A 9,772-nucleotide genomic window follows, 5' to 3' on the forward strand; every position below is an offset into this window, starting at 1 on the left:
AGAATAAGCTACTTCAAGAAGAGAAGCCAACACAGCTCGTTTTGTTTTAACAGGCAAAATATAAATATATGCACTCTAGAATGCACAATGGTTTAGTCACTAAGAAATTCAAATGGGTTCCTGAAGAATATAGGCAAATCCAGGGTGCAGTCAAGAGGAGCTGAGATGCTGTGCACCTGTTTAAGGGTTCCTGGTGCTGCATCTCTTGGCCACTAGCTGAATGTTGACATAGGGGAAGATTTTAGCTAATGCCAAGGAGAGATACAGCAAGTGCTAAGTTGACTTAGGGGCTGTGCACAGGAACCAAAAGGCAGGAAAGTACTAAGCACTGCTGAGAGCATCTATCCCAGGAAGGACTTTACCTTCCAAGAGCTCTAAACTCGCACGACCCCCCGTGCTCACATGGCTGACTTTATCCTCTGTATTCCATTTGACGCAGCAAATGGCAATGTCTCCACCACCTATGATGGTGATGCAGTCCCAGGCAGTGGCTTTCACCACCTCATCCATGAGGGCTTTGGTTCCTCGGGCAAGAGCTTCCCATTCAAATACGCCCACGGGTCCATTCCACACGATCTGCTTAGCCCGAGCAACTGCCTCAGCATACTTCTTGCTGCTCTCAGGACCACAGTCCAAGCCCATCCAGCCAGCAGGTATGCCAGAGGCCACAGTGGCTTGGCCAGTCCTGGCATGCTCATCAAACTTTTCAGCAGTGACAAAGTCAACTGGCAAGATAATTTCACACCATTCCTCTCAGCTTTGGACATCAGGTCTTTGATGATCTTGGCTCCCTCTTCATCAAACAGAGAAGTGCCAATCTCCATGTTGTTGAGCACCTTCAGGAAGGTAAAAGCCATTACATCACCAATAATCATCTCGTTGACTTTGTCCAGCATATTATTGATCAGCTGGATCTTGTCTACAACTTAAGCCCCACCCACGATGGGCAGGAAGGGTCACTCTGGGCATTCCAAGGCCTTGGCAAAGTAGTTCAGCTCCTTCTTCATCAAGAAACCTCTGGCCTTCTGTGGCAGATTGACTCCCACCATGTGGGCTCACTGAGCAGTGCCAAAAGCATCATTGACATAGACATCTAGCTCAGAAGGCTTCTATTTTGGCTGACTCAGCTTTAACCTTGAATACCTTGAATACTTGTCAGGCATGGGGACACCATTAGGCCGGCCCAGATGGCTCATAAGAACAACCGACTTGGCTCCATTGTCCAAGCAGAATTTGATACTTGGGATGGCAGCCTTGATTCTCTATTTGTTATCTGGTTGTTCTTCATAGGAACATTGAAGTCCACTCTCATGACGACCCGCTGGCCCTTCACGTCGAGCTTGTCCAGAGTCAGCTTGTTAGAAAGCGACAACTTGGCAATACAAGGCCTGCGAGGCTGAGAGCTCAAACAGTGGAGAAGAAAGCAGCCTGCATGTGCTTCAGCTGCATGCGGAATCTTCCCTTTTTTGTTGTGGTAAAATACACATACCTTAAAAGTTATTATTTTAAAGTGTTCAGTTCACCAATATTCAGTACATTTGCAATGTCCTGCAATCATCAAATTCCAGGACATTGGCATCATACCCATGGAGCACACCTCCTTCACTCTCCCACCCCCTCCATCCCCGCCCCCTCCATCCCCGCAACCAGAGATCTGCTTTCTGTTGTTGGTTGTTTTGAGAAAAGATTTTATTTATTCATTCACGAGAGACACAGAGACACAGGCAGAAGCATAGGCAGAGGGAGAAGCAGGCTCCCTGCAGGGAGCCCGATGCGGAACTCGATCCTGGGACCCCAGGATCATGTCCTGAGTTGAAAGCAGATGCTCAACCACTGAGCCACCCAGGTGCCCCTCCTTTCTGTTTCTACAGATTGCCTCTTCTGGACATTTTATGCAAATGGGAGTCCTGCAATATGATGATTGTATAGGTGCCAAAGCCAGCTTTTGTGCCTGGCTTTCTGCACGTAGCATAAGGCTTTCTTGATCCCTATGGTAGCAGGCATTGATGCTCATGTTCCGTTATGTGGCTGGATGGTATCCCACCCGACGGCTAGACCATGTTTTGTTCGGCCCTCACCCTTCACAGCCTCTTGGCTTGTTTCCTATCTCATTCAACCCACACCCACTCCCCAAAGGGCCTCAATCCATCCTGCTTCACATGTTACAAAATGAAGCAGAGAAGTTAACATGCTCCTGGTCACATGGGGAAGTAAAGTCAGGATTTGAACTCAGAGTTAGACTCCAGGGTGGGTAGGTCAGCCAATGGGATGCGCTCTCTTTGTTCCTTGATGCCCAGAATCTGAGCAAAAGGGAATCAGATGACAAGGACATTCAGAGCATGGCAGCTCCCACACCTCTCACCCTGGAGGTGTGGCTCCTGGGAGAGGGGCTCCCCAGGGCCGGGAGGTGTGCAGGGTCACCTGGCCTGTCCTTTCTGCTTTGTCCTGCTAACCTGCAGAGCCACATCATGGAGAAGGATGTAAACCTCATGTCAAATTTTTAAAAATAGACTTGTTAGAACAGTTTCGATTTACTGGGAAATTGAGTAATAGTACAGAGAGTTCCTGAATGGCACCCACTTTCCCCTCATACTTCGTTACAATTAATGACACAATGAATTTATCAGCTCAAGTCCAGACCTAGCCAGATAACCTTAGCTTTCACCTCGTATCCTTTTCCTGTTCCAGGATCCCATCAAGAACATCACATTGTGGGGCACCTGGGTGGCTCAGCGGTTGAGCGTCTGCCTTCAGCTCAGGTCATGATCCGGCGGTCCTGGGATCGAGTCCCACACCTACTCCCTGCAGGGAGCCTGCTTTTCCCTCTGCCTGTGTCTCTGCTCCTCTCTGTGTCTCTCGTGAATGAATAAATAAAATATTTTTAAAAAACCAAAACATCACATTGCATTTGCTTGTCATGTCTCGTTAGGCTCCTGTTGGCTGTGACAGTTTCTCAGACACCCCTTTTGAAGCTCTCGGCAGCTTCAAGGAGCTCCGGTCAGGGATATTGGAGGGTGCTCCTGTGCTGGGATCTCCCTGAACATTTCCTCATGAGTAAATTACGGAGCAATGCGTTGTCGGGAGGTCACGGAGGTAGAGTGCCCTTTCATTGCTTCGCAAGGGTGCGTGCGGCGGACGGGACTCGTGCCTGTGGCTGCTGACCCTCAGGCTGACCCTGACCCTCTCCGGCTGGGGTGGTACTCGCCAGGCTTCTCCACCCTAAAGTGACTCTCTCCTCCTTTCTGTGCCGTACACTGTGATTGGAGTCACGAAGGCAGCCCAGACTGATGCTCTCCCTTCCTTCAGGGCAGAGCATCTGCCTCATTTATTTGGAATTCTGCGTGGGAGTTCTCTCTTCTGCCTCATTCACTAATTTATTCCATCATTTGTTTATACCTGTGTGGACTCATGGATACTTATTTCCTACTTTGGGTAATAATCCAATACTACTTTATTTTTTGTTCTTTTTTTTTTAAAAGATTTTATTTATTTATTCATGAGACACAGGCAGAGGGAGAAGCAGACTCCCTGTGGGGAGCCCGATGTGGGGCTTGATCCCAGGACCCCGGGATCACACCTTGAGCCGAGGGCGGATGCTCAACCGCTGAGCCACCCAGGCGTCCCTATTTTTTGTTTCTTGTTGCTAAAATTGCTCCATCTTTGGCCACTGGGATCTCTTTTAGTTGGCACCTGGGCCCCTTGGACAGACAGCCATCAACATGGTGGGTTTTTAAAATAGTAATTAACTTTTATACAGTGTTATATTCGTTTCAGATGTACAATATAATGATTCAACGATTCTATACGTGAGTCAGTGCTCATCAAGGTATGTGTGCTCTTAATTCCTTTCACCTATTTCACCCTCCCCTCGCTGCCATAACCGTCAGTGTGCTCTCTATTGTTACGAGTCTGTTTCTTGGTTTGTCTCTTTTTTTGTTGTTCATTTGTTTTATTTCTTCAATTCCACATATGAGTGAAATCATATGCTATTTGACTTTCTCTGACTGACTTATTTCACTTAGCATTATACTCTCAAGATCCACGCATGTTGTTGCCAATGGCAAGATTTCATTCTTCATTATGGCCAAGTAATAGTCTATTATATACACACATATAATAGAATATTACTATATATATATATCACATCTTCTCTATCCATTCATCTATTGATGGACACTTGGGCTGCTTCTATATTTTGGCTATTGTAAATAATGCTGCAATATACATAGTCTTTTCAAATATGTCTTTTCATACATAGTCTTTTCATACATATGTCTTTTCAAATTAGTGTTTTTGTATTCTTTGGGTAAATACCCAGCAGTGGAATTATTGGATCATACGGTAATTCTATTTTTAATTTTTTTTATAGTCTCCAGACTAACATTGTGGGGTTTTTTGAGTCCCACACGATTTTTTTTAGGACAAAATGAGCTTTCCAATTTGCTGTGCTAGATTCAGGTCACTCAAACCAAGGCTGGGACTAAGGTGAGGCTAGGGATACATTCATCTTGGGCACAAAATCTAAGAAGTCAGAAAAATTGGGTTGTCGAGATAAATACTTTAATGAAATAGTTTTAGAAGTCAGAATTAGGGGACACCTGGGTGGCTCAGTGGTTAAGTGTCTGCCTTTGGCTCAGGGCTTGATTCCAGAGTCCTGGAATCACATTGGAGTCCCACACTGGGCTCCCTGCAGGGAGCCTGCTTCTCCCTTTGCCTGTGTCTCTGCCTCTCTCTCTGTATCTCTCATGAATAAATAAACAAAATCTTTTAAAATTAGAAAAAGAAAAGGAAGCACTTCCCAATGAGAACAAGCTACATGTGGGTCCAAGCGTGGGCTGCTCACTGGCGGGGTGACTTGGGTAAGTCACATAACCCCTCAGAGCCTCCGTTTCCTCCAAGGGTTGTCCTGAGAATTCAGGAGGTACTGCTTAGTGTGGGCCTGGCCCACAGTGGGCTCCAGGAGAGAAGAAAGCTGCTGCCCACCTATGCGCCCTGCTCCAGCCAGGCCTCGTCGAGGCGGGCAGCAGAGCGAGCCGCTCATCACTGGAAGGGGAGTGCCTGGCACACAGGAGGGCTTCAGTAAGTGTGGAGAGGAGGAATCTGAGAAGGATTGGGGATTTTTGTTAAATATTACTGCTGTCTCCCGGCTGGTTTTGGGGGGCTACAGGTGGTGGCCCTGGACATGGAGCCATCTGCACAGGAAGGCCGCAGGGTCCAGCAGCCCCTCTGATGCCTACCTTGGAGCCTCCCAGGGGCCCATTCCCCACAAGCCCAGGGGTTCAGCAGTATTCTGACCAGACTTAGTACTGAGAAGAGGGGAGACAGATAGCTCCAGAGCACCCCTAAAAGAGACCCAGAGACAGAGACAGCCCAGGCTGTGGAAGAGCCAGAGTGGCCAGGCCTGCTGTGTTCCCGGAGGCCCAGGTGCCAGAATGCCAGGGGTCCAGGCCGGTTGGGTCCCTTCTCCCAGGACCCCATGAGACCACCTGAAGTTGCAGCGGGTGCCACCCTACAACAAACATTCCACTTACTGAGTCCTAGGCCTTCCAGAAACCCTCAACCAGGAGCAACCGGCAGAGACTTGGGGGAGCTCAGGGTGGGTGGAGGGGGCAGGGAGAACCTGGAGATGGCCTCGGCGACCAGGCTCAGAGCCCACCACCTGGGGTGCAGAGGCGGGAAGATCTGGAGGCTGTGGGCAGAGCCGCCCCGAGAAGGCCCCTGCCCGGCCATCTGCTGCCCCCTGGTGGCTGGTGACCACCGCGCCGCAGGCTTCCTGCCGCCCCAGTCCCAAGGGCAGAGCTGAGGGCCTGGCGGGGGAGGCGACTCCACACACGTTCTGGTGTCACTGGTAACAGCACACACCTGCCCTGATAGAGCAACGCATGTGCAGATAACCTTGTGTTCATGTGTGCACAGACATGTCCTCCTCGCAGGCACACAGCAGCCCCCCCCACGGCAACCCCGGCTACCAATGGGCCTCTGAGACCCCCTGCCCCCACCTGTCCACATACACCCACAGGAGCAGCCCAAAACAGACACGTGTCTTTTCTAAAAGATATTTGCATGGGCCATATGTTCACAAAATTTTGGGTATTGAGTGATCCCTGAACTCGATCATTCAAGAACTACTGTCATAATTTCTGTCTTCTCTGCGTGTGCTTTTGTTTTTTTACACCATGAGGAAAATTTTTTAAGAGTTATTTATTTATTTGAGGGAGAGCGAGAGACAGAGCATGAGTGGAGGGGAGGGGGGCAGAGAGAGAGGAAGAAGCAGACTCCCCTGCTGAGCAGAGAACCTGACCCAGACCCTGAGATCACTACCTGAACCTAAGTCAGATGCTTAAGCTACTGAGCCACGCAGACGCCCCAGGAAATTCTTTATTTGACTATTTTAAATGCATTAAAACTGCATGTGCTTTGTTTTGTCTATTATTTACCTAACCTTTTAAACTGACTTGCTTTTTATTTTAATGCATTTTTAAAGGGACCTCTATATTCCCACTTTAAGTGGAAAAATACATGTATCTAAACCATTTAAAAATAACATGTTTATTAAAACAAAGGGTCCCACCATGGACCCTCTAGATCGGTTCTGCACGCCCCTCCCAGGTCGCTCTTGCCACCTTTGGAAAACACTGCATTATTTTGAGCCTCATGTCCCCTCTGTGGTGGGCAGAGCAAGCTTTACATGTCCCAGGGGTCTGTGTTGTAGGGAGGAAGCAGGGGCTAAGAGCAGAGGTGCAACTTCCCCAGGGCCCCATGGCTGGGGCTCAAACCAGCTCTCCTGTCCCTAAAAACTCTGCCCTTCCCAGGGGCCAACTCCCCTGGCCTCACCACTATAAACAGCTCGCTGGCCAACCCCAGTAAGAACACCCCACTGCCTTCCCTCCTGTCACCCAGTCAGCTTTACCCTCGCTGACCCCACATCCCCTAATCTTGCCCTTTGTCATCAGCAATCTCCATGGTCCCCTTGCCCCCTGCTTTGCTCCATCTTTTTGCTCTGACTCTGGATTTACAATTCCCTGGCAGGCTCTCAGTGGAGTTCCTCCTATACCCTTGTACTGGACTCATTTTCCCTCCATCCTCTTCCATTAAACTCCAACTCCTTCAAGAAAGAGCCTCCTCCCCCCCACCCCTTCTTATGGCTCCTCCAATGACTCCCATCCCGCTTTGACTAAACCCACATTTTTTACAGTGGCCTATGAGGCCCTATGTGACCTCGCTCCACCCACTTCTGGATCTTATCACCCACCGTTACCCTTCAGTCACTTGCCACCCTCCAAGACATTGGTTATGCTGAGCTTCTTTCTACCTCAGGATCTTTGCACTTGGAGTTCTTTCTACTTGGAAGGCTCTTCCCCTAAATCTTTGCTTGGTTTGCTTCAGCTCCTCATTCAGGTGTCACCTCCTCAGAGGTGGTCTTCCCTGACCACTGTCTAGCCACTTGCCTTGCCCCAAGCCCACTGTTATCTAAAATGTCCCCTGTGTTTCTTCCCCCTAGTCCTTATCATTTTATGTCCACCTGTTCCCTTGCACAGTCTCTGTCATCCCACCAGGATGTAAGCTCCCTGAGGGCAGAGAACACCTGGCATTGGATGGGTCCTCAGTACAGAATTGTCAAGTGTTGATAGCAGGCTCATGTGCCTGCCTGTGTGCTCTTCAGCCAGCTGTGTTGTGTGGACAGGGAACCACAGGCAGCTTCAGGCTCGGGCATGGATGCATCCAATGGGCATCAGAGAATTTGCCCCTGTGGCTAGCCACTGGGACTGCTGTGATGAAGCTGCTCTTGGATGACAGCAAATTGGAGACAATCTCCCTCACCCCACTCCCCAGGACCCCACTATCTCACCACTTCCAGCCTGACACCTTCCTTCGTACAAGCCTACCCGGCCCCGTCTCTGGGATAGGAGACCTTAATGAGCAAAGCCTTCCCTGGAGGCTCCCCCACATGCATTTGGTCTGAAGCACAGCCAGAGGAGCACCCTCTTCCTGCCAGGAAGCAAGCTCCCATGGGCCAGCACAGCACACAGGGATAGGGAGCCAGACCTGTAATCTCCAACAAGCATCCTCTGTCACCAGGGTTCTAGCAGAGAAATAGAACAAGGAGATTTGTTAACGTCAGTTTATTTCAAGGACTGGACTTACGTGATGTGATCTTAGAGGCTGGCCAGGCAAGTCTGAGGTTCTAGGGCAGGATGGAAACTCTGGAGAAGCTCCACTGCCGGCTGTGGCCTGGGCTACTTCTTCTTCAGGGAAACCTCCGTTTTGCTCTTCAGACCTTTCAGTGAATTGGACGAGGCCCTCTCTGATTATAGAGGATAACTGCCTTTACTTAAGGCAGTTAATCTACATCTACTGATTGTAGATGTTAATCACCTCTGCAAAACACCTAGTTAATGATTGAATAATTTGGCCTATCCACATTGACACGTCAAACTAATCGTCATCATTAAGATCACCCTTTGTCAATGTGGTACCCGTGCATGTGTTCTTAGACCACAGGTCATCTTCGGATAAAGACAACAACAAAGTCACGCTTCCACTTAATGTGATGCCACTCTCCTGTGGTTTTAACAAAACAAAACAAAACAAACTGACCTTTTCCCCTGGAGAGGATGCTAAGTCCTTGGGTGATGGTTCTTGCTGTCCCGTAACTAAAATCCCATGATGTAAATAAAGTTAGATTTTATTAATTCATCTTATATTAGATGATAAGGAAGAGAAGAAAGCATATATAATATACATGTTTGCATGTGAATATACAAATATATGCATAACAAAGTGATGAATATTTGTGACAATTACAGCCTTCATTTCTACAACTGGTCACATGGTTGGAATTCAGTATTTATAATTTCCTTCCTCCACTACCCATTCTATGTCTTCAGTAAGCTCCTCTCAGATGTTATAGTTCTGTACCTGGTGGAGTGACCCCAACCTTCATTCCTGAAGAGTCACGGCCATAAGTAGTCCGACCTGAATTGGGTTATAACTTTCCATTGACTTTAATCACTGGGAATAATACAGACAGACACCCTAACAGATCCCCTGTATTCCAGAAATCTTATCTTCACTGTATAGTGCAGCTCAATTTCCTCTTGATAATCAGGATGGATCCACCCAGCCAACAGAACAACTCCCTTCTTTGCCTATTGATTCAGAAGCATGAGGACCCAGGCAACCCGGGTGACTCAGCGGTTTAGCACTGCCTTCCACCCAGGGCATGATCCTGGAGACCCGAGATGGAGTCCCAGGTCAGGCTCTCTGCATGGGGCCTGCTTCTCCCTCTGCCTATGTCTCTGCCTCTCTCTCTGTCTCTGTGTCTCTCATGAATAAATAAATAAAATCTTAAAAAAAAAAAAAAAAAGCATGAGGACCCCAAAGTGGCCAGGTGGCCGTCTTAGCTTCCAGTTCAACGGAATCATTGTGTCTCCTAGTGGAAGCATTACTCTCTCTTGTGGGTTGAACTGTGTCCCCCAAAATTCATGTCCATTTAGAACCTTGGAATGTAAAAAGAGGTCTTTGCAGATGCAAATCAATGACTGACATCCTTAGAATAAGGTCACAGAAAGACCCAGAGACACAGAAACAGAGGGAAGAAAGCCATATGAAGGAGGAGGCAGAAATTGAGATGACACAGCTATAACACAGGGGGCATCAGAATTGCTGGCAATTCTTCTCCAGAAGCTAGGAGAAAGGCATGGAAGGGATCCCAGAAGGAAGCCATCTGCCAACACCTTGATTGCAGACTTCTAGCCACTGGAACTGTGAG

General features: G+C 48.4%; 1 pseudogene; it reads right to left on the reverse strand.

The window, feature by feature from the left end:
• Positions 1-283: 283 nt before the first annotated feature.
• Positions 284-2,591, reverse strand: LOC121497795 (annotated as a pseudogene).
• Positions 2,592-9,772: the final 7,181 nt, after the last annotated feature.

This window comes from Vulpes lagopus, chromosome 8, assembly GCF_018345385.1.
Source record: "Vulpes lagopus strain Blue_001 chromosome 8, ASM1834538v1, whole genome shotgun sequence".
In the NCBI taxonomy this organism is placed as follows: Eukaryota; Metazoa; Chordata; class Mammalia; order Carnivora; family Canidae; genus Vulpes; species Vulpes lagopus.